Genomic DNA, 25,208 nt, shown 5'->3' on the forward strand with positions numbered 1-25,208 from the left:
GGACGGAGAGGGGACAATTCATACCTGACTAACAAAAAGAAAGGGGGAAAAAGACAGTCAACATAGGAAGAGGAGAACTTCAAGTAATATATTCTCCTATGAAAGACACACTTACCAAAGGAAAAGAAAATTACTCAAAAATCTAAGCAGTCTTGTCACCAACACAATAGTGGCAAAATGAACAAACTCATTACTTTCACATATGACAGAAGAAAAAGCTAACTTGAACCACAAGCTAGGGACTATTTAGATGGTGACAGGCCTCTAAAGAACCAAAAGACTTTGGACTGCAGATCCACACCTAGGTGCTTATTATTCTCAGTTTTCAAATTATATTCAAAAGTAATCTGCCCTCTCTTTCTTAGTGGCACGCATTTCATATTTTCATTTTTATATTTAGGCATCAGTTGGGGATTGGGTTGTCATTGTACRCTATATAAGGCTCATGGAAAGTTAGTATTTTAAAATGGATTTTACTTCTGTTAAAGAACTATCCAAACTGCTAAGCCAGTTGCTATTGATGACTTGACAGATTATATCGCACACACAATACTTACAGAAAGGGTCTGAGAAAAAGAAGTCACGTACAGCAAATGCTAGTAGCTCTGCTTAATACATTATTGAAAGATACTAAGATCGAAGAGCAGTAAAAGCAGAAAGAGAACAATAATAGAAATAGTAGGTATACTTCCTTTCACAAGGACAGCGGCATTACAGCGAAAGTCACGGCTCTATTACAAAATATCACAACAATGCAACTTCAGTCAAGCCCCAAACTTATGATAGAGAAAATAATTTTCATATCRGAACACAAGCCTGGAACATATTTGTTAGTAGCTGCACACAGACAAAACTGAGTAGGCAAACCTCCAGCAAGCTGGATTAAACTATGGAATATATACATACATRCATATATATACATACATTGTATATATGTATGTATGTGTGTGTGTATATATATATATACACGTAAGGGCTTTTCACAGTGTATTGAGTCAGTTAAAAGGACATTATGCACATTTTGAGCATAATGCAGCTGGAGGCAGTGTTGCACTGTCATGAGGTCAGATGTATGAAGAAATGAAGCACAAAATTTGTGCCTCATAAAGTAGCTACTTCAGTTCCTAACAACGTGAATATAGTCTGAAGCTGACAATACTCTGGAGAACAATGACAGTGTTATCTCAGCTGAATAATCTCAGTTAGATACAGGATATTTACTTAAGACATGAGAAAATAAAGAAAACAAAGTGTTTGTCGTTGCTTTGGCCTCAGACAAATTCTTTTGTTCCAAAATGATTTTACTAGCTTTGATTTTTTTTAAGCAAACTTAGTACAACAGTCACTTAAAAAAAATCAGTAAGTTCAAACATAGTAGACGTGAGGGGGTTTTGCTGGGATTAGCAGAATAAAATAGATAGAAATTCTTTTGTCTAAAAGAAATCTAAAAATATTGTAAATGCCAACGAAATTCTTCCTGCTATGTTTGCAAAGCACTGTTCAATAAAAGAAACTTCCTGAGCAGAAGGAAATATCATTCAAAATTCACATTTGCTTTAGCAAACCAAGTCATGACTAGTAGTATTTACATAGCTTCTTCGTGACTTCCTCTACATAATTGTATTGCAAGGTATCAAATGCACTATTTTAAAAATATTATGGAAACAACTCAAATTCTCATGTCTGAGTAGATTTTTCACAACTCATTTATGAGAAAGTACTAACACCAGCAGATGGCACCAAGTCCCCTTCATTAAGCAAGTTTGCTTCGGTTAGTAACACATTTTCAACTTCAGGATGAAGAAAAATGCTTACCAATCTGTTGTTTCTCTCCTCCTAAATCAGAGATCTACGGAGCACAAATGCACTATACAACAGCATGACCCGCCATCTACTACTCTGACATTATTGTGAACCAGTGCCAACTCAGACCAGTGACAGCAGCAGGCTTGCTTTCTGATGCTCTTTGTTTGGAGTTTTTTGTTTGTTTGTTTTGCTTTGTTTTAAATTTAGTTTTTAACACGCGGAATGTTGCATTTCAGTTCTGTGCCTATTTCATGGGCATGCTGAGCAATTTGCAGAGATCCTATAAGAACTTGCTGATGCGTTAGGTTCCTCCAGTTCCAGTGGAAATTTAAGCATTAATTTCTCACCATSTCAAAATAAACAAACAAATAAAAATCTTGAAAGCACACAAGACCTATAAACTAGTCCACCACTTGTTGCTATTTTCTAGGTACTTGCCTCACTGTCACCTGACTAAAATACTATCTGAAACCAATATGCAATTGATCCTCACAGAGTATATTAAATGATCTAAAATTAATAGCAGGAATGTGTCATATTCTATTATAACACTTTTTCGAAGCAAAGCCACTTTTCTTCCAGCCCTTTGCAGCAATGGTTCTTTTTTCTCCTCTTATGAAAAAATTCAGAGTAAAGATAGATTTCTCCCCGGTGAATGCTGCAGAGGTAAGAAGCAGAGTATGTAAGGACATCTCTCCAAAATTGTTTGTAGAAGCAAGATAATGAATGATAGGGCTGAAGGACAACTTACAAAGGGTAATATAAAAACAGAGTATGTAGACAAAAAACGGATCCACACTAACAAGATTTCTTCCAAGAAATTATTTCTCAAGATGCCAAGGACACTTCAGAGTAAGTATAATCTGTATAACCCATACCTTACCACGATATTGCATTAAGAGCTTACAAATATTTATCCACCTTTTGTCTCTTACAACTACAGTATGCTCATGAAGCACGTGAATGCCAAAGCAGAGTAAGCTGCAGGCAAAGAGACATATACTTCAGCTGCAGTTCAGAAGGAAAGAGAAACCTATCTAAGTGATCCGCTTTTACTTGTATGCACTTAGATCTAAAGTAGTGAAGACGAAATTTTAGTTAAGTCAGCTTAATATTGATTATCCCAATTAAAACACGCTGTATTATCAAACTTGAAAATAAGGCAAAAAAAAAAAAAAAGCTAACCAGTGTTCTTTTCTGAATATTATTTATTCTCTACATTGAGGTAGATATTTAATCTACCTCAATAAGAGAGGTATTAATACATATTTGCCCATTCATTATTTACGGATGATGTATTTGGTATCTGAGGTCTCCAGCTAAAGCAATCCTGAACATATACGCTACGCAAGTACTAGAGCCACAGCYTGGAAAGCCCCACCTGATTATATCATGCTTATTCAGAAATCAAAAACAATTAATACATAAAATTCAATTAGTGCTTATGGGTCGGTCCCCATCCACCTCTTCTCCTCTTTGGGACAGGCCAGCATTTTTCAGTTTTCAGCCAGTGAACTGCAGACCTCAGAAGATCCATGGGCTATTTCTAGAAGGTCTCTGAAAATTAATTACTATCACAGRCACTTAGGCCAGAAATTTACATTCACTATATACACTTCTATACACACACACACACACAACCAGATGGCAAAGAAAAACACAAAAAAAATTGGAAAAAAAGAGGATGGGCAGTAAACTACTCCTGTACTATGCAAGTAGTCAAATTACAGCACTGTAGGAAGTTAGCTCTTATATTTAACTTTTCAGATGCTTGAAAAGCAAGCTTACAAAATCATTCCAAATCTAAAATAAGGAAAATGGTTCAAAATTGAAGTAAATCATTATCAGCTATTCCCTTAATAATATAATTAACTAAAGGCCAGTTTATCAACTAAAAAAGCAAGAAACTAAGGACCAGTAAAGCTTAATATACTTAAATTCAGCTCATCCTCAGCTTTGCTTACCTATTTCATTAATGAACTTCACAAAGAAAGGCATCATCCCTATATTAGAACTCGCATGTCATTTTCTGTAAACATCAACTGCTTTATTGCTTTCACAATACATCAGAATTCATAATCATCACGAAGTAGTAATGCAAAGTTTCCTACTGAGAATGTTTTCTATCTAGAAAGTGTAGAAGAACAAATTTACAAATATTAGCAATACTTATTGAAGAAGTAATCAGATATTTATTATGCCTCAAGGTTCAATTCCAATAGTCAAAGTTCAGTATTATTTAAATTTTACAAACCACTGGTGAAGTATCATCTGAAATAATATCCAACTACAGTTCACATTAAAGAAAGATGGCATGAAATTGGACTAAGCATAAAGAAGAATCCCCACAACTAGGAAAATATAGAGACTGAATGAAAAGAATTCGGTCTTTCCTGTCTTCAATTACCACAGCTTGAACTGAGAGGGTAGCATGACTGCTACTTAAGAGAGCAAAAAGTTATTTAAAGCTAAAACAAAGAAAATAAAAATGAGTAAACTAAGTATAAAATTTAGGGAATTGGAAACCTTGTTTACTTACCTAGGAAAAGTGGGGGGTAGTAGAGTCATTAGCAAAGGACTGACTCAATTATTCAGGCAACATTTTGGGCTTATATTGTTCCTCTAAGATTGCATCCCTGATGACAATACAGTAAGCTCACACCTTTCCTCTTAGGAAAGTTGCCAGCTACAGATCAAACAACAGAMACAAACTTTTCCATACTTTCAACTTTATTATTTGCACTGCATCCATTAATCACCTCTTGTAAAATCTACCTGTAGTTTCTTTAAACCTTTCTTTCAAAAGCCCACTATAGAGCTTTCTCGCGGGATTGTAAATAAGGAAAGAAAATTAAAATCCATTTAAAACACCCAAAAGGGAATTCAGAAGAGTAGTGAAACTGGGCACCTTGCTCCTGCTAAACTGAAGGCAGATTCTTGGCATTAAACACCCTCAGTTCTGATGACGAAAGCAAATGCAACTCTCCATATCCTGAAATGCAAGACCAACAGCCTCCAAACCTGATCCAGTGACGGTTAAAGTTGCCTCCTATGAATATGCATAATGGATCAATATTAAATCAGAGCCTGGCATTTTAAAAGTTTCTGTTTAGTAAGAATAAGAAAAGTACAAAGTGAAATAACAGCAAATCATTAAAACAAACAAAACATACATACACATTAAAAACAACTTGGCCTACTTGACTGCTTCCCACCTACTATCACAACTGTCAGCCCCAGTGTGTTATTCCGTGCATCTTTCCTCCTCCACTCTTTCCACTGCCTCAACCATTCAGAGAGTTGGGCCAGACAAAAATATGCATTACATCCACCCAACGCACACTAGCACGTATAACTATAGAAGAGATCACATTCTTATAATTCAGCAATAGAAGGTTTTTCAGAAGATAACAGCAGCCACTGCCTATCACAAAGGAAACAGGATCAAGAATATAAGAGAATATGTAAGAAATATTTTTAAAGACACATTTGGTTATCTTTCAGCTAGAATATTAACTTTTAAAAAATTAACCTCTGTGTAGTCAGTGATCCACTGTGAGTTTACAGATTTCATTACACAATAATGTGTTATCTTAAAATCAATACCCATACGCCACTGAGACTACTCTAGTGCCCATACTGCTGATAAAAAACTCATTCTAGAGCAGCAGCAGCAACAAAAAATCTTGCATTCATGTGATTAGCCAAAAAGCATACAAAAGATTAATTCTGAGTACTCTAAGAGCAGCTAAAAATACAATTCTGTTCTTTTCTTAAAGAGCATTAAGATAGCTGGTTTATCTGAAAAAAAAATCTCATATCTCAAAGGAAATGTACTACAACCAAGGTTCCTAAATTAATTGTCCTCATGTGTATTAAAATTGCATAGCCAACCTGTGAATGTCAGAAACAAGACACATTGATCAAGCTTTCTTTTTTGAGAGAATACTTTACAAGGCAGCGAACAAACTACCACAAAGATACAGGCAGCATTAATTTCTGTCAAGTAAGAAAGAACAGTGTTAATCAACTTTTCCTACATTGATCACTAACATCAACTAGATAGTATTTTATGTCTGAAATTTGACGCTAAATAGCTATAAGATAGCACCAAACTCCAAAAAACAGTCAGAACTGAACTTCAGACACCATACTGAAGTTCTCAGTCTACGGATATAAGGTTGTTTTGGCAAGAGATTTGCAATGAGCAGCAAGGGCTCTGGAAAGCTGCAGACTGAGAACTTACCAGGTGGCCCTTCTGTAGCAGCATGAAAATTGTAGGTATCATTGTGCCTGCATCACCAGCAGTTAAGGTAAACAGGATGCTCTCAGCTTCAACCCTAATTTTCCCAACTATTCCSTTCTCTTGACTTCTGAGAAAAGTAACATGGTGGGCAGACCAACAATCAGCAGCAGCAAAGCCAAGGGAAGGGGAAAAAAGAGCAACAAAAAGACTTCAGAAATGTTGAAACACTAAAAAAGCATGGTATCTTACACTGGTTTTAGTGGCTTTGCTCACACTCAGATTCACTGAAATTAGAGATTTAGACTACAATAYGGCTTACTACAATACTATTAAACCCATTCAGAGAAGTTAGGATGAAACTTTATGCCCTGATCTCACCTATCCTGTAGATTCAACATTGTATCAGAAAGAAAAAAGAAAAGGTACCAAGAAGAAATAGATAAATATAGGACACCTAATTATCTTCTGTAACTTTTGCAGTCACTTATTACTAGTGACCATAGAATACAGACTTGCTTCACTAACATTYGCAAATCTCTTCAGATTTGTTTCTAGCTGCCTCTTTCAGCTGAAATTAACTTGGTAGTTTACACCACGGATTATTCAGGGTAAGTTCCTGAAATGTTTCTAACAAGCAGCCTAACACACCCCTGGATGCAGAATGATACCTATGACACACAAAAATAGTTAATATTTTCTGCTAGACTAATTGAACAAAACCCACCACTGACTTACTAGATTTGATCCTGCTTTTCCATTTTTGACAATAAATCACTGGCCTAACTATATTCAAATTACTCTTTAAGTTCTCCTATTTCCTTTGATTAGAGCTGAGAGGGAGAGAGGTGATTTTTGATCAGTATRTATTACAACCACTAATAAAACTGGGATGAGATCTTAAAAGTATGACAGTATTCAAAACCTTACTATGGAAATACAGCATTGTTTCAGGAGCTACTTCCCCCCACCTTTTAATGAACACCACTATACCCTTCTACAGAACCTAGCTCATTATCAGAAACCAAAGTCATTGCTGGAAGCACTAGACTTGAAGAAAAATCTACTCTTGAGTATTACCCCAGTAAAGTCTTGACAAAATGTTACAGAAGGTATTTATAACATATTAGAAGAATAAACTACAAACTACATTAGCCTCCTTCTTGAGAATTTAGAGCCAGAAACTGCAAGTCATTAAAAAGGCACTCTGTTTCAATTCAAATCCCATGGATTTGATGAAGAGAAGATGAAGAGATCCTTGGYCTCCAGTCATTAAAAGTTAGCTAAAAAGAACCTTCAGTCTCATGAAGGACAAAGTCCCTTCAAAAATCAAGCCTTCAACGAGATTCTGTTGCAAACTATCTGAACTCACACCACTTTGAATCCATTTGTTCAATATTCATATAGTTGAGAGAACACAGCTCATAACCTAATCACAGCTGGAACAGATCTCACTCTTCACTACAGTGTCTTCTGCAGAACAGATGAACAGCTCAAGATTCCAGATGACTTTTAGCTGTCACTTAAATATATGTGTGTGTTTGTACCGACGGCTCTATGACTGCATGCAAGATAACAAGGGCTTGAAAAGTCTAGCGTGGAAAAGCCCAGAACTGTATGGACCCAAGTCATCAACTCCTAAAAAAAACTTAAGTTTGGTCATTACGTTTTAAAAAATATTCTCCTTCTTCCCTCCCCTTACATACATATGTTTTAACTTCCTATTTTGAAAAATCTTACTCCTAGGTACAATGAAAACATGCAATTACTAAGATGCTATAAATGTTTTTACAATCAGAAAAACCAATCCCTTATTAACAAAAACTACAGAATACTGCATCCCTAAAGAATAACTGTAGGGTAATCTGAGAGCAGGGATCTTTGTACTGTTTTCTGAAGCAGTTATTGATCTTGCACAGAAACAAAAGTTTTTCATAGAGATACTGCTGATTTTTGGAAAAGGAAAGATGAAGAATAATCTTAATATAGGAACAGAAGACAATTCTGTTGAGTAAAAAAGACTTCAAAAATGCAGATATTCACTCACCTGACTCCTCTATTAGCTCAGATGATGACAGCCCAAGAAAACAGTAATTGTGAAGATACAAGTCTGTGCTGAGAAGACAGGAGGCACCCACAGGCAAAAAGATAAAAAGGTGTTCTGTAATTTAAGTTAATATTCATTTTACCTGCAACCTTTGTTTTTTTTAATATATACAAAATGGAAGTTTAATAAATTCCAGATTACATCATTTTATGATTAATCAACTCTARCTACTTAAAGATTTAACTGTGAAAGATCTGAAAAGTTATACACTTAYGTCTTTAGTTAGAAAAAAATTAAGTCATTTACAGTTTCAGGTTCAATGATCTGACGGCTCTCTCCGCTATGATAAAACATAAGTAAATTTTATTAGGATTGCCCTATACCTTGCACATTAACAGCAGGTACTGTATTCCTTCTGGAGCCAAGTGCATCCATAACTTGAATAAAGTTAGCTGCCTGACTAAATAAATAAGCCATGTAAAATGTTATTTCTTCTTTTGCTCCTGAAACTTCAGTGTGGCTTTAATATATACACGGCTCTCATTTTTCCTGCTATTGTTCTAGCATTTAGATCTTCGAGAGATAAATTAAAGCAACTAGAAAATACAGACAATTAAGTAATTTTCTTTGAACCTCTGTTGCTGCAGCTTTCTTACCTCAGATACAAACTTAGCTTTCTAAATGACTGGCAAATGAAAAATAGAACCTGGTGTTCAGCTTCATTCATAGATAAATCCATTTGTTATTTAATATTAAAATTATGTAGTAGAATTTTTAATTACTAGTACACAGGAGGCTTCTCCCACCACTGTCAAAAGCTATCAAGTCCTCTGAGTCTTCAAGTCATTTGATTGCCTYAGAGCTTAATGTGGATCACTACCAAAAGCTTTCTTTTCCCTGCTAAGGAGATCCACAAATCATTTTTAACAAATATGGAATAAAAATACACTTGTTAGTAACTGTTAGCAGGAAAAATATTCACAATCTCTTAAGTTCACTAATTTGTATTTCTTTGTCAGTACATACTGCAAAGGACTAGATTCATCAGCTAAAAATTCACTGCTTGAGTACCACGGCCTATTTCTCAAATATCTAAGCAATTACTCATTACCTTTGAGAACATTTCACCTTGCTCAACATAAAAGAGTTTTCACTGCTAGAAATTAGAAACCTAACAGTGACAAGCAGCTTGTTTATACTAGCCTCACTAGGATAAATCCAACTGATTTTAGAAATGGAAGTTTTGTGGGTTTTAAGCATTGTACTGAATCGAGACACCACTGTGCTAATTCTGTATCTCGGTATTTTCTTAAGAACTGTATGTTTAGAAAATACRAAATATAATGAGTATACAGTAAATAGACAACTCTGGATTTATTATGGAAGGTATCCAACAGCTTTTACTAGACGTTAATGCAAACATTATAGAATCCATATTTATAGCAACCACTTTTGAAGTTGTGAAAGACCATACTAGCCATACCAAGGCAGAGCAGTCACTGAGTTCAGTAGGAAGCACCTGCTTCAGCTATGTCTCACCACATGCTGAAATCTCCTACAATTACCTTTGAGACAAGTACGACAGCAGAGAGGTGAGGGAGTTGCTCAGCTCATCTGCATCATCCATGATGAGCTCCTCCCCCTTTCCTTAGCCTTCAAGTCTGAGCAATATCAAAAACCACTCCAGAACAAAGCCTTCTGCTTGACCACTCCTCAATAGTCTTTTGAATGCCAACACTGCCCACTTCAGTTTATTCCAAAGTGTCTGAGGGTGACAAAGAAGTTCTGCTAATATCTAGTGTACATGCTCCTTCAGTTCCACCAGCTTAATCAAGAATTCAGGCAACAGCCTAAGCCAGTCCAGTTTCTGGCCTGTTATGTTTTTGTTCTCCTTCTCAGCCCTGGAATGTCCCCCTGCCCCATTCTTCAAACAAACACACTGGTCTGACTGCACAACAAGCTGATACAAAGAGGTGATTCAGTCCAAAATTGGACCACTAAAATACAGTAACATGTTTGCCCAAAAGYTCTTTGTACCAAAAAGCCTCAGCAGATAAAAACTAGATAAAAGCTCAGATCATGGCATTTTCACTTCTCATTGATAAAACTGACAGCAYCAATCAAATCAACCTTCATGCAGTAAAATTCAATACTGCTTTACCTGCAAAAAGCTTGGCCTTTGTTTGTTTGTTTTCCTCTCAAATAAATGAGTAACAAAATAATTCTTTAACTACAGAAGACACAAGAAACATCTGTCTCTTTTATTATCAGGACTGTGAAATAACGTTTTCGATTTTCTACAATAACTATTTTGGACTAAGTTCAGTGAAATTCTCAACATTTTTTAGTTCTAGCMTAAATGGAGGAGGGGCAAAATTTTCAAGGGTTAGATGAAACAAGACAAGATGAAACACTTTCACACTTTTGCAGAGCAGAACTGTAGTAGAAGCATAATGAGTACTTTTAAAGTAAAATTAGCTTTTTATTCAGTGTGCTAACAACGGTAGGTAGGACAGAGCAGTAAGTAGCCCGTTTATCTCCTCAGCTTCTTTTAGGGAGAAATTTCATAGTACTTCACGTTGAAATTTCTGCTTAATGTCTTAGTTTGAATGCCTTACAGTTTATCTTACACACTGTGAAACACTATTTTGATCACAACAGTAACATGGAACTYTTCAGATCCTACCATGAAGCTTCTAGCCCTAATCACATTACCCAAATTTAAGATAAGCTACACTGCTGCTCTTTTGCTATCTTCCTCTCCTCTTCCCTTTCCACTAGAGACAGCCATGCTAAAATCTATACTATGAGGAAATCACCACTTATTACACAAAGTGCATTTGTCACGAAACAGTACCGTCTCCTATTATAGTAGGATCTTCTCAATATATTGTCTGCATTTGTCACGAAACAGTACCGTCTCCTATTATAGTAGGATCTTCTCAATATATTGTCAGCTCTACAGGCTTTGTGCAGCACACATTTCTTGTGATCAAAGCTTTCACCCAAATTGCATCTATTACAAACAATAAATTTTCCTTGAAAGACAGCCAGTCATAACACTGAGGGACGAAAAGCCATTTCACTCACCTTCAGTAGAGCAGCTGAGTTGTCAAGATCCTACTATGCTCTCGGCAAATACTGCTCTTCCACTGCAGGGCAAAAAACCTCTGGACAATCTACCCTCTACAGAATCAAGGACAAAGAATAGGTAGGTCAGTCCTCCATGGACAAGTAAGAGCCAACAACCTTGGAAAAGTAACTGCTCAGCGGAAACCCCCTTTTGTCCTGCCCTATGTACAAACCAAATGAGGTTTGAATATAAAGAGCACCAAAATGAAGACTGGTATTAGAATAACACAAGTACTCCTGACAGCTTAAGCACAAGTGTAAGTAGAAGAACAAACAGTTTGTGAGGAAGTAAGGAAAGAAACAGCAACAGTGAACAGGTACTGGAAAGAAAAATGAACAAAAATAGTTCAAGAAAAGGAGTGAGGAAAAGAAAATTACTTTCCTAGAAGAAAGAAAATGTAAAAAAAAAAAAAAAGAAAAAAAAAGAAAAAAGAAAAAAAAAAGAAATGCAATCTAGCTTACTAAGTTTTTTACTCTTTTCCTTTTACAGTGTAATATATTATAAAGAGAGCAAAACATCCTGCACTTAGGCACTCCAGAACAGCAGTTCTACTTTTGAGCCTCCTGCCTCTTTTGACATGCTGACCAAAAAAGATTAAACATATTAAAACAAAGAACATAAAAAAASAACTCTGGATTACCGATATTCTAACTCAGCTTCCTTAAATTTTCACCTTTACAGTTCTCAAGCAATGCAGTGGAACAATCATATCAACTACCTTTAGGAAACAGCGAAGAAATAAGAACGTGTCTTTTACCGGAACACAAAAGATGCTCAGAATTACATTTCATCAGCCATGCTTTTTGTAGGTCATACGTTCTAAGCCCTTCTCACGATGCCTGCATTTGGGATCAGTCACACATCCTAAAGGAATGATTCCTTCTCTTACTTTTGGCAAGCTTAATTAGATCATAACAGTAACAAGTCTGATGCGTCTTTAAAATTTCTGTGTCTTCTTTAAAATAACTACTGCACTTTGCTCTCAGACTATGAAATCCAGCATTGTAAAGTAGTCAGCAAATAGACCACAGATTTTTTTTCCCTTTTTCCCCGGCAGGGGGAAGGAAGGGGAGGAACAGCTAAGTTTTAAGTACTGGAACATTTACTCCTTTTCATCCCACAATATCAAGCAGCTGTGAATAATTCTCCAACTTTCACAGTTTAGAAAGGTTCAAAAGGAAGAACATTCTTAATAGAACAACAGTGCTTGAAAACTTGTACCTATAGAAAGGATACACCTTTACACTTCTCACTTTCAATTTATTTTCATTTCCTCATTATAATTAGGTCTACTGTTTTGCATGTATGAGGCAGAAGGCAGGAAAAAGTTTAAGTGCCTATCAACATGAAAATATTCACTATCCTCCATAAAGTAACAACAGTAAGCAGAAAAGATGCCTGCAATTATCATACTTTTTTTTTTTTTCATTCCAAACTCTGGGTTTTTTGGTCATAGTTTGCACTAGTTTGACAATGACTTTGATATGCATTCTAGAACAGGATGAAAACTGAACTACAAAAGCAAAAGTAATAGCATTACAACATCACCGGCTTGTCTGTCAGCCTTAAAATTGCACCATGATATTCATTTAAGGAATGTGGACTCCAACAGAAAAATCCAGTGGAAAATGATAGCATGCGAGGATTTCACACTTAAAAAATTGAATTCTTTGCTCTATTCTGATCATTGATTTTTGCTGCTGCTGCTATTAAAAATGGAGMGAGTCTGCTCCTCAATGGGGCTAATCTTTAACAGAAGCTAAACTATCAATGCCACAAAATAATTTTAGCGATTAGCACAAAATTGATTTCATTTGTGTATGGTCTTTGACTGTCTCATTCCTGCGGTTTAAGTTACCRTCTGCAACTGTACACCTCTTCCTAGAAAGGACCACCATCAGGCAAAAAATTAGCRTATCATTACTCCTCAGGTACTCATTTTACCAGCACAGATTACTAGCACAAACCACTGAAGAATGCAGTTTTATTCCAATACAGGCTGAATGAGGCAGAAGGGCAGGAGAAAATTGTTCAAGAAAAAGAAGCMAGGCATGTGAGAGCTTAAACTACCAATTAGACTGTCACCGCTAATTCCAAAGTGCTGTTCTTATACCCCAGACACTTTGATGGCATACCTTAAAAGAACTCCAAAAATGATTGTCTGTATTTGGCAATATTAACACTAATCAGGAAGCTAAATATCAACCACTTAATCTAATCTCAGATATAGTAAGAAATTACCAGTTACCCCAGTTACCCTCACTGGAGCTTAYTCAGTACCAGCTGTAGCACTAACACCAGCTTCATGCATTCCAGTTAGGAAGATAATTAACTATCTTCTGAACTGAAGATTCCCTTCACAGCTCTGCATATAATCATTTCATCACATGCTCAAACCTGAATTTCTAGGGTCAGAAGTATAGAAAACACAACACTGTACAGAATGAAAGTCAAGTCACTCTTCCTTACCCAGTCACAGTAATGGTATTCGACAGCTTCTGGTACAGTTTACTTTCAGTCCATAAATGGACTGAAGACATGCTCTGCACCTAAATCATTCCACAAAATTCCTCAGAATCCCTTAAAACAAAGCATAGATGTCAGCTTTTATACATAAGGTAGCAGTGTGTGGAAAAAAAAAATGAGGAAGAAGCTGACACAGAAAAAGAGCTAGCTAAACAAGTAGCTCTTTCTAATTTCAGCTTCCACAGTAAGATAGGTAACACTGCCTTCAACATCTGGCTGAAGCAAAGGAATCAAACTGATGGAAAAGCAAGGTAAGTAGAAGAATGGATTGTGAAACTAACTTTTTTTTTTTTTTTTTAAGATACCATATGTGGGAAAACTAGTATGAAAGTAGACAAATAATCCCAAAATGGCTGTTATGGAGTCAAAAAACAAGCATCGAAAATAACATTTCACATAGACAGACTGTGCTTAAACTGCAGAACTTTTCTAATCCACAACAGCACATAAGAAAAGCAGCAAGTTGACAGCAAGTTGTGAATAATCTAAAGTTTATCACATTCAAATTTATAGTAATTTCATATGAGAAGGTGTATAGTATAGAAGTGTAACAGAACTTACAGAATTACTACAGAATTGATTATTAATTAGCATTCAAAGTATGACTGCATCAAAGTTTCATAACCACACATACTAACACCAGCTATTCAAAAACCATTGGACAAAAATGTCCTCTGATGGAACTCTGCCTAAACAGAGTCAGGCATTTGATGGAAAGACTACAGACATAAATAAATAAATTAATAAAGAAATACTGCCCTTCTTATGCATAATATTTACTCTAATACCAGGTATATCTTAAGTCTCTCTTAGGATTTTTAAAAATCAAAATCACTCCAGGAGATCCTCATTGCTCCCTACTACAAATTTCAAACACTAAATGGAAGTGAAGAACATACAGCACAGAGGGAAGAGACAGTCTTCCAATGCAAGCTGTCAAAGATGACAGTCTTCTACAATCCACCAAGAATTATTTCTTGAGACTGAACTATGCTATAAGAAAACAAATAAATAAAAATAATTTTCAGAAGTTAACAAAAATGTAATTGTTTAAATAGACAACATATTTACTGACATTCCCTCCCTCTGTTCCTTAGAATACAACTTAGTAAATACCTCAGAAAAAACATGCAACATTAAACTTTTGACTGACAACAAAGCAAAGGACTCTGCCTCACTGTGTACTCAGAGCAARGCTTTAAAAAGCATATCTTGAGCAGCTGAAAGACTTTTTTTCCCCCAGGATGTGCCATATGTGGATATCCGTAAGCATTTGAAAAAGTCATTTTAGAAGAGAAAAGAAGTGAACGAAATAACTTTTGGAGGTTTTTTTGGTTAAGGTTGGGGGAAAACTGAGGAAAWTGTTTTTCTATTTATATCTTAAAATTGACAATGTCTGCTGCTGGTCACAAGAAATGACTAATCAGAAAAATGGTTACTTAGCATGGGAAGTACTAAGTTGCTAAGGAATCTGGGGAAGAAGCAAATTTTCATTTTTCCATTGTGTTTACTCCTTCAGTGAGCTTAYCTTAAAATAATATAAGGTCTAGTAATGGACACTACAGATGAGGAAAATGAAAACTTTTATCCTTATACTCTGCAAATACACATTTTAAAGATTATCAACCTCCCTTGACATTTTCTAGTCACTACCAAAAATTCAGACTTGTTACTGCTGCACAGAAATTTGCACTTCAGTTTAACGTCCTCTTACGACTGGAGAATACATGACTTAATAGAGTAGAGGCGCTGGAAGTCTGCTTCAGTCCACTAAGCAAGTCACTTGATTCATTTTAGGGAGTGACAAAGGAGCAACTAAAAGTGAAAACCAAAGTACTTCCCAGAGAGAGGTTGTGAAAATACATTAGACTGTAATGCATTCATAGAATCATAGAATCAGTAAGGTTGGAAGGGGCCTCTGCAGATCATCTAGTCAATACCCCTGCTCAAGCAGGGTCACCTAGAGCACATTAGACAGGGTTGCATCCAGGCAGGCCTTGAAGATCTCCAGAGAAGGAGACTCCACAGCCTCTCTGGGCAACCTGTGCCAGTGCTCTGTCACTCTCTCAGGGAAGAAATTCCYCCTCTTGTTCAGGCAGAACTTCCTGTGGTTCAGTTTCTGCCCATTGCCTCTTGTCCTGTCACACAGGACAACTAAAAAGAGTTTGTCCCTGTCCCCTTAACACCCTCCCTTCAGGTACTTACACACATTGATCAGATCCCCCCTCAGTCTTCTCTTCCCCAGGCTGAACAGGYCCAGCTCTCGCAGMCGTTCCTCACAGGGCAGATGCTCCAGMCCTCTGATCATCTGTGCAGCCCTATGCTGGACTCTCTCCAGCAGCTCCAGGTCTCTCTTGTCCTGGGGAGCCCACAACTGGACACAGTACTCAAGACGAGGCCTCATTAGGGCTGGGTAGAGGGGCAGGATCATATCTGATCACAAAAAAGGCCTAACAGGACTATAGAATTAGCCCAACACTTCTTTGTTTCCCATTACGTTGTTAGCTTCAGCCACAAAATGGACCAAGTAATATATTTTTAGATCAAAAAAAAAAAAAAAAAAACATAAGCCAAAACATAAGCCATTTCAGCATAGCCATAACTACATTCACAAGTTATCACTTCTGCACAACAACCATAGAGAATGTAAATAACTGTTACAAATTACAGCAAATACATTCCTGTAAGCAATTTCTAATGGTAGCATTTAAGATAATGCCTAAAAAGTTACATGTGAAAGTGCTTGCAGCTCATACACTACTTTTCAAACCCACGTATTTCAAAGGTGATCTAACATATTCATAAGATGCGTCTTGACATTGCAGGTTTCATTTAATACCACGTGAATAAATATATACAGTCTGCTTCTTACAACTCCTGTCACGAGAGAATCTAGCATATAGGAAGGTAAACTGAAGAAAATAAGCTCCACCATCCAGATGAAAAGGCTTCTGGCTAGTCAGCCATCATTTACACTGTCTCTGAAATAAACCTATATGGGTCCAGACTAGTAGTCTTGCGGACAACAGCCRAGACAAGAAGCTTGAATCAAGCTTCACATTCCTATGAAATTATTATGCAATAATCTGATCACAGAACTGACTTTTACCTCATCCTGGACRGTCAAGATAGAACAAGCACAAGATTAATAAATTGGTATCCACATAAACAACTTAATTTGGTGCCACCAGGCATGACAGTATTAACAAAGATAAACACTAATAAAATGCACCTTTCAGTTAAACTATTCCTGCTCAGCTATACTTAAATACTTTAACACTTTTACTTTATGCAAAATAAGCAGTTATAGCAGTATTCCACATGGGTTAGATTGTACTGTAGACAAGACATAGACAGATTGACAGATAAACAGAGACTGCAGCAATAATCATCAGAATTTAAAAGTGTAAGTGTAGATTCCATGCAAAGCAATGTCAGTTTAGAAAATCCAAAATGCATTACTAAAACAGGGATGAGAAAGAAAATGCTTATGTAGATTATGCAGGCCAAGGGAGGGAAAATGTTGGGCATCTCTTCACAGTCTGGCTGAGAATAGTGTAAGAATAGATCAAAACATATTCTTTATTTTTTTTCTTTCCTTTTTTTATTCTAACTCATATTGTAGAAGACAGATATAAAAAACAGATTTTTAATGCATAAACTGGTTTAAAAAGAAAGGTGACTTTGCAATCAATCTTAATGAACTGGTACAGTAAAAGGCAGTTTTGTTATGTAACCTCATTCAACAAATGATACAAATACACACATTGTTTCTAAAACAGGGTAAATATTTCTCTCTAAACCTGACGAATTTTATTCCTAGACTATAATTTTTGACTACATATTTCCCACTTCAACACAAAAGAGAACTTTTCCTGAAACACAAGACCTTGCCACAAAGCAAAAAGCAGACTGCACTTGGAAGTAAAAAAACTCTAGGCAGGTATTTAAGAAGTGGTAGCATTATGTTTGCTTTGCCCTCAAAAGGATTCAAGTAAGCTTGAAAAACTGTACGGGGGAAAGGGGAAAAAAAAGGAAAAAAAGAAAAAGATGAGCAAACAATCATCTAACACTGCTAAAGGCTACTGTAATCAATGGCTGCAACTTGGTGGGGCAGGATCGCGGGACAGATCATAAATGCAGACAGAACTGATCAGGCAAACACTGCATGCAGCCCTGGGGTCCACACTTCATGTAGAACAAGTAATTCAGAGGTGGAAGGAGTAAGAGAAATATTTCAAGGATTAAGAGGAYTGAATTGATTACAGCGTGTTAGCACTCTCCTAAGGTAAAAAAAAGAAAGTATTAAATCTTGTTAACTAACKTAACAGCTAAGGGTTTAGCAAGAGTTAAAGAGTCTGCAATGAAACCAATTTGTTTTAGAAACCATGAGCACATGCATTTTCAACAGTCTGCACGACTAGCTACTCCAACAGGCACATGCAAAAAATTCCCTTTTATCTTGCCTCTTTGGAATCCTCAAATGAAGGATCCTTGCATCTAGAGCACATATTAGTACACTGTAGGCAAAAAATATATTCAAAATAAAGATCAGTTACTATTGCCAGGGTAATACTGYAGAAGATCTGAAATACAGGACAGAAGACAAGCACTCAGTCCACTCTGACCTTAATCCATAATTCAGGAATGCATTGAGTTTTACCTAGGAGTGGATGAAGAGCGAGTCGAGAGCTTATCGGTAAAGATTAAAGGGCAGGCTAACATGGGGGACACTGTTGTGGGTGTCTACTACAGGCCCCTGATTAGGAAGAGGAATTTAATAAGGCCTTCTACAGACAGCTGAAAGTAGCCTCACATCCACAGGCCCTGGTTCTCATGGGGACTTCAACCACCCTCGTATCTACTGGAAGGACAACACAGTTAGGCACAAACAGTCCAGGAAGCTCCTGCAGAGCRTTGATGATAACTTTGTGACACAGGTGGTAGAGAAGCCAACGAGGAGGGATRTGCTGCTGGATCTTGTATTAACAAAGAAGGACTGGTTGGAGACAAAAAGTTCGTGGGCAGCCTTGGCTGTAGTGACCATGAGATGGTGGAGATCGGGATCCTGCAAGGAAGAAGCAGGACTATAAGCAGGTTCGCAACCCTGGACTGCAGGAGAACAAACTTTGGCCTCTTCAGGGACCTGCTTGGAGGAATTCCACAGGTCAGGGTCTTAGAAAGAAGGGGGGGGGCAAGAGAGCTCATTAATATTAAGTATCACTTCCTCCAAGCTCAACAGCRGTGCATCCCAAGGAGAAAGAAGTCCAGCAAAGGGSGAAGGAGACCTGCAAGGGTGAGCAAGGAGCTCCTAGCCAAACTCAAACAGAAGAAGAAAGTAGATACAATGTGGAAGAGGGGACAGGCCATCTGGGAGATACATAAGAATGTTGTCAGAGTATGCAGGGATGTGATGAGGAAGGCTAAGGTCCATTTGGAATTAAGTCTGCAGATTTAAGAGAGATCTTTTGGGCAAATTTGACATTCACAAATCCATAGGCTCTGAGGCGATGCACCCACGAGTGCCGAGGGAGTTGGCAGATGTTGTTGCCAGGCTGCTCTCCATCATCTTTGAAAAGTCATGGAGAACTGGAGAGGTGCCTGAGGACTGGAAGAAAGCCAGTATCACTCCAGTCTTCAAGAAGGAGGACCCAGGCAACTCTAGGCCAGTCAGCCTCACCTCCATCTCTGGAAAGGTGATGGAGCAGCTCATTCTGGATGTCATCTTCAAGCATATAGAGGAAAAGAAGGTAATCAGGAATAGTCAGCATGGATTCACCAAGGGGAAATCATGCTTATCCAACCTGAGAGCCTTCTCTGACGGAAAGACTGGCTGGGTTGATGGGAAGAGAGCAGTGGATGTTGTCTCCCTTGACTTCAGCAAAGCTTTCAACACTGTCTCCCAGAACATCCTCATAGGTAAGTTCAGAAAGTGCAGGCTAGATGAGTAGACTGTGAGGTGGATTGAGAACTGGCTGAAGGGCAGAGCTCAGAGGGTTGTCATCAGTGATGCAGAGAGTAGTTGGAGGCCCGTAGCCAGTGGTATCCCCCAAGGGTCAGTACGGGGTCCCATCCTGTTCAACTTATTCATCAATTACCTGGATGAAGGGACAGAGTGCCTCCTCAGCAAGTTTGCTGATGATACCAAACTGGGAGGAGTGACTGATATATCARAAGGATGTGCTGCCATTCAGAGACCTGGGGAGGCTGGAGAATGGGGCGGAAAGGAGCTTCATGAAGTTGARCAAAGGTGCTGGACCCTGCAGTTGCCAAAGAAAGAATAACCCCATGCAGCAGCACAGGCTGGGGGCTGACCTACTGGAAAACAGTTACGYGGAATGACCTGGGAGTGCTGGTAGACGACAAATTGACTATGAGCCAGCAATGTGCCTTAAGAAGAGTGTTGCCAGCAGGTCGAGGCAGGTGATCCCGCCACTCTACTCAGCCCTGGGGAGGTTTCATCTCAAGTACTGTGTCCAGTTGTGGGCTCCCCACTACAAGAGAGACATGGAGCTACTGGAGAGAGTCCAACATGGGGCTACAAAGATGATCAGAGGACTAGAGCATCTCTCCCATGAGGAACGGCTGAGAGAGCTGGGCCTGTTTAGCCCAGGGAAGAGAAGACTGAGAGGGGATCTTATCAATGTCTACAAATACCTGAAGGGGGGRAGGGGGGAGGGGGCCGGAGGTGTCAAGAGGATGAGGCCAGACTCTGTGCTTGCTGCCTCTTGTCATGTGGCACCACTGCAAAATCTGAACCACAGGAAGTTCCGCCTGAACGTGAAGGGGAATTTCTTCACTGTGAGAGTGACGGAGCACTGGACCAGGTTGCCCAGAGAGGTTGTGGAGTATCCTTCTCTGGAGATACTCAAAACCCGCCTGGATACAACCCTGCCTAACGTGCTCCACATGACTCTGCTTGAGCAGGGAGGATGGACTAGATCTTCAGAGGAACCTTCCAACCTCAACCATCCTGCAATCCTGTTATTGTGAGAAAACAATCTTGACTTCAAAACGTCTCCATGCCCAAACGTTTTCTGTGCAAAATCGTTACGAATAAATTAAGTATGCCACATCTTTACATTAAAGAATTCTCATTCCTCTGATAAAGGCTACTAATAGCCRCTCTTAAGTACAACATAGCAAATTGGTTTAATACAGTTAAGCACTTTTGCAGTGTATTTCTCTTGCTTAGTAAGTTAGAATAAATTGGGCAATACACTTGAACTAAGTAACCAACTGACTCACAGCTTCCATTATGTCAGTCTGTGCGCTTTAAATTTATAAATGTTTCACAGACACCAGCCAGTTCTTCACAAAGAATATTTAAGTTCAGCAGTTGTATGGTATCTTTCAGCTTGTGTTGTTCTGTACAGYTTTTTGTTTCCCCTCTTTGTCAGCTGAAACAACATTACATGAAAATCAGCCAACACCACACWGTCCATACTTACATATTTTTACATATATGGTTACAGTTTAGTATTAAAGTTTGCATGTACATGGTAAGAGAAGATAGCAGAGATAACCTATGGTCTGGAGATCTTTTAAAATATTCAGTCACAATGTTACTCTCAATTCACATAAGACTTCCAGTATATCCAGTAATACCACATCAAATGTATGATCTACTGAAGATAGTGTCACACGTTGACTGTCTGGTTATGCAGAAGGTTAAAGAACAGTTTGTAAGTAAATCTGAAAAAAATGTCAAAAGAACCATTTGCAAGTCAGCAATTTTATGATATTCATTCTGGCAACCTGAAGAAGTAACTTTGCTCTTTTAATTAAGCATATACTGCACAGTGCATATTTCCACTCACACAAGACATATAAAGAATGTTTTTCACCTTAATCAAAATAAAATTGTTATTCACAAAACAGAGATATCCTCAYTTTTGATAAAATAAGGATAGTTATTGCCACCAAAAAAAAAATCTATAATGCTGTCAAAGTTTTAAGTTACTGTTTGTCACTAGGTCAGCATGCAAAACAGTTAATAGCAACCCAAATATATGTCTATGGGGATATGATAAATCCCCTTATCACTTTGCAGAGATGAAAAAATAAAGATAGTGTTAGTTTAAATCATCTGTTCCATAAGCAGTAGACCTACAAAAACCTGGTTTACTTCGCATTTGTGTATCTCTCTTCCTTACAACTTTATCCTGCATTGTAATAAYGCTAACACACATACTCCTGTAGCAYCTCTAGTCCTCACTCACATGCCATGAACACTTTACTCCAGCTCCATCACTGTTATCTGCGACTTGAACAAAGAGGCAGTCATTACTGCTTGACTAGTCACCTTCAGGAGAAGGAACGCGTAACTCTCGAGCTCACTGTACTTTGTCCAACAGCTGAACATTTATTAAGATGTCTTCTCTATTCGGCCATTTTTAAAAAAAAATATAGAAAACTTAAAGATAAGGAAAGAAAAGTGCAGTCTCTAGGTCAAACAAATCAATCAAAACCAGAACAAGAGAAAGGAAACTTTCAACTTTTTCTGTTTTGAAAAGAAGTCCCAAATGACAACTATTCAATTGTAAAAGGTAACATAGCATTTCTAAGTAAATTGCTCTTAGCAAATTAACTTTACCAACTAAACAACCACCTAGACATAACATGCTTGAGAATACATTCATCAATAAGAAGAATCACCTCCAGAAAAACTACTGTATTTGTCAAGTACTTCAACTATAAAGTTCAGTTTCCTGATAATCATGAAGCCTTACTGTATCAGATGATTTTTAAAAATCAAGCTCTCTGCAACACACACATCTGAGATGCTAAGTGGCTCTACAGACACAAGTAGACACACTTTAGTGTCTATAAATTTACTGAAGCTGGTGGAAAGATGGATTTCCCAAAGTTGATTAATAATGGCAGTACTTGCAAAGCAAAAAGCAATGGAATCAATTCTTGTAGAATTTTTTTTTAAAACAAGGAACAATAAAAAAATAAAGACTTGGTTGGGTTTTCTGGACAAAATGGAATGACTGAAGTACCAAAATCAACTCATTCTAATTTCTCTTAGTAAAAGGATGAGGATGGATACTAYTTTAAGTAATACATCTTTCAAGCTGAGAACTTTCCTCAGAAGRAATTCACTTGTTGCTTAAAGTTTTCCTTCTAGTAAAAAAAAATTGAGGAGAGAGGAGCAGGAAAGGAAAATGGTACTACCAATCAACTCATAGTCATTCTGTTGATTAAAAGATAGAAGTTAACTTGAGAAAATTCAAAGCAATGAGGAACAGTAAACTTTTCCTTTATCTTGCAAGTACACAATAGAGCAAACTTGTTTATAACTTCTGCAATCAGCAACAACACACGATGATACACATTACAATACTAAGAATTATTTTTAAATTCAGAACAATCCCTTATTCTCCTCCTTTTTACTGCACTTACTACTCTGTAGTAGYAAGCAAATTTAAATATAGTAAGCTTGAGTTTAAAAAAGGCAGATGTGAGCAATATGAAACTGTAAGTTTACTTGAAAATACAGCTTCCAAAGAAGTCTGGTACAGAGCAGGAGATCACAGAGGTGTACAGCATCTTCCTAGCTTTTAAACTTACTCCTGTGAGACTGTCCTGAGTATGTTTTCTCTAGGTTTCCTTTATACTGGAGAGTGTACCTAACCTAGCAAAATTGATTGGTTATAACAATTATCAAACATTTTTACTAGCAACGACAAAAAGGAAATACAGTTTAAATTACTAAACACTCARGAACACTGTCAGTCTTAAAAATATTGCATCTCCAAACACTATCATCGATATCAGCTTCCAATTAGTATTTTTACCTCAGATTGCGTATCACCTGGACAAGAATTCCAACAATAAAAGTAATGGAAGAACTGTTTATTCATGCACCAAAAAGAATGTTCTACATTCTTATAAGGTCTTATTACATTTTCTTACAAGTCCATAGCTGAAAAAGTGAAACGCTGTCAACATGCATGCTTTTCAAAACATGTCTATCTCCATTCTGCAGATCATACCTAGCTTAAGCATTTCAATCTAAATGATTTTAACGTATTTCCTTTCAGAGTTTCCTGGAGTGTTCAGTATTTTAAACTGGAATTATTCCAGTGATCCTGAAGGATCACTAACATGGGGCGTGTGCATAGGAGGGTGGGCGTGAAAAAAGGAGGTGGAAGTTATTAAAACAAATGTAGAACTATCCTTAACAAGAAAGACCACTTATCTGAAATAAAACGCCAAGAGGAAACCTCCTCTCAAGCAGATACGTAGCCAGAAGAATTAAGAGTAGCATGGGTAACTGTAGCAAGCAGAGATCTTTTACTGCAAGATATTTAACTTCTATCATTCTAGGCATTAGTATTACGCTAGTTTTGTTAAAAAAAAAAAAAAAAAAAAAAGATATGTAGACTGCAAGTTAACACAATGTTTCACATGTGTTCAACACTGACTTTCCAATGGTGAAAGCAGGGCCACAAGTCTACACCAGTTAGCTCAACCTGTGAAAACAAACTGAACAGATTTTCCTCAAATAATGGCACTAAAATGCTTTAAATTTTAAATCTTTCCATGCTTTCTGCTGTAGCACCCTAACACACCTCTTCAGAAAAAATGCTGAATCTTCCTCTAACTTGGTATATACAATGATTACGGGTACCTGAAGTTCTAACTAGCTTCTGTATTTTCTCAAATACATTACAAAATATCTACRAGCAGAACTTAAATCAAAATAATAAAGCTATCGGAAAGGTGTAAGGTTTCTATTTATCTTGTCACCTGTCAAGGAGTCTTATGAATTGCAGAACAGCTTTAGAGACACACATAAGCGTCACACTAYAAACTCTTACCTGGCCTGCCACGAAAGGAGGAATTTAAACTTCACGAACAGCCTACCCAGCAACAATCAAYGGAACATGCACCCTATCCAGTAGTAAGATGACCTAAAATAACGTCATTTAACGTATGCCTAATTGTTCACGCTTCACAGTGAAAAGCGATTCACAGGAGTAGTAGATACATACAGTGGGTGGAGAACTCAAGAGGAAGCTTACGTGCAAGGCTCATTCCAACTTTTTTTTTTATTTTTAATTCGAACCTTTTCATCCACAGTCCTRATTCTTCCGTGCACAGGACAGTTTTCCGTAGGACCACTCCGAGAGATGTCACGGAAAGCATTCCCAAAGCAGCCTTCCAAAGCACACAGGGGTCATCAAACGGAATTTCCAGATGCCGGCACCTCTGACACCCTCGTGTCACACTCGGGGGGCAAAACGGCCGAACCGACGCGGCACTTCCCAAGAGAAGCCCCGGCGAGGCGGCAGAGGGGAACCCGAGCGCCTCACCGCTCGCCGAGCCGCGGCCGCGCTCAAGCTCCCCCGGCGGGCGGAGCGCGGCCGTTCGCGCCCCCTCTCCCCACACACACGCGGAGCGGCCCCGCGCCCCCCCCCCGTCAGACCGCGCACGCACACGCC

At 37.8% G+C, this 25,208-nt stretch overlaps 1 protein-coding gene across 7 annotated transcripts in view; it reads right to left on the reverse strand.

Moving 5' to 3' along the window:
- The window catches only part of PCGF3 (polycomb group ring finger 3), a 46,071-nt gene extending 21,035 nt beyond the window's left edge, over window positions 1-25,036 (reverse strand). For 2 of the 7 annotated variants that reach the window (XM_085302114.1, XM_085302110.1), the window contains exons 1-3: window positions 24,833-25,035; window positions 11,187-11,282; window positions 8,097-8,164 (exon numbers count right to left, since the gene is read on the reverse strand). The gene's annotated coding sequence lies outside the window, so the exon portion shown is untranslated. Of the gene's footprint in view, window positions 1-8,096; window positions 8,165-11,186; window positions 11,283-24,832 lie in introns of all 7 variants that reach the window. The other 5 variants (XM_085302116.1, XM_085302113.1, XM_085302117.1 and 2 more) reach the window with 4 other exon arrangements.
- Between the last annotated feature and the right edge of the window lie 172 nt (window positions 25,037-25,208).

Source organism: Rhea americana, unplaced genomic scaffold (assembly GCF_003343005.1).
Source record: "Rhea americana isolate MKP2758 unplaced genomic scaffold, rheAme1 scaffold_186, whole genome shotgun sequence".
NCBI lineage: Eukaryota > Metazoa > Chordata > Aves > Rheiformes > Rheidae > Rhea > Rhea americana.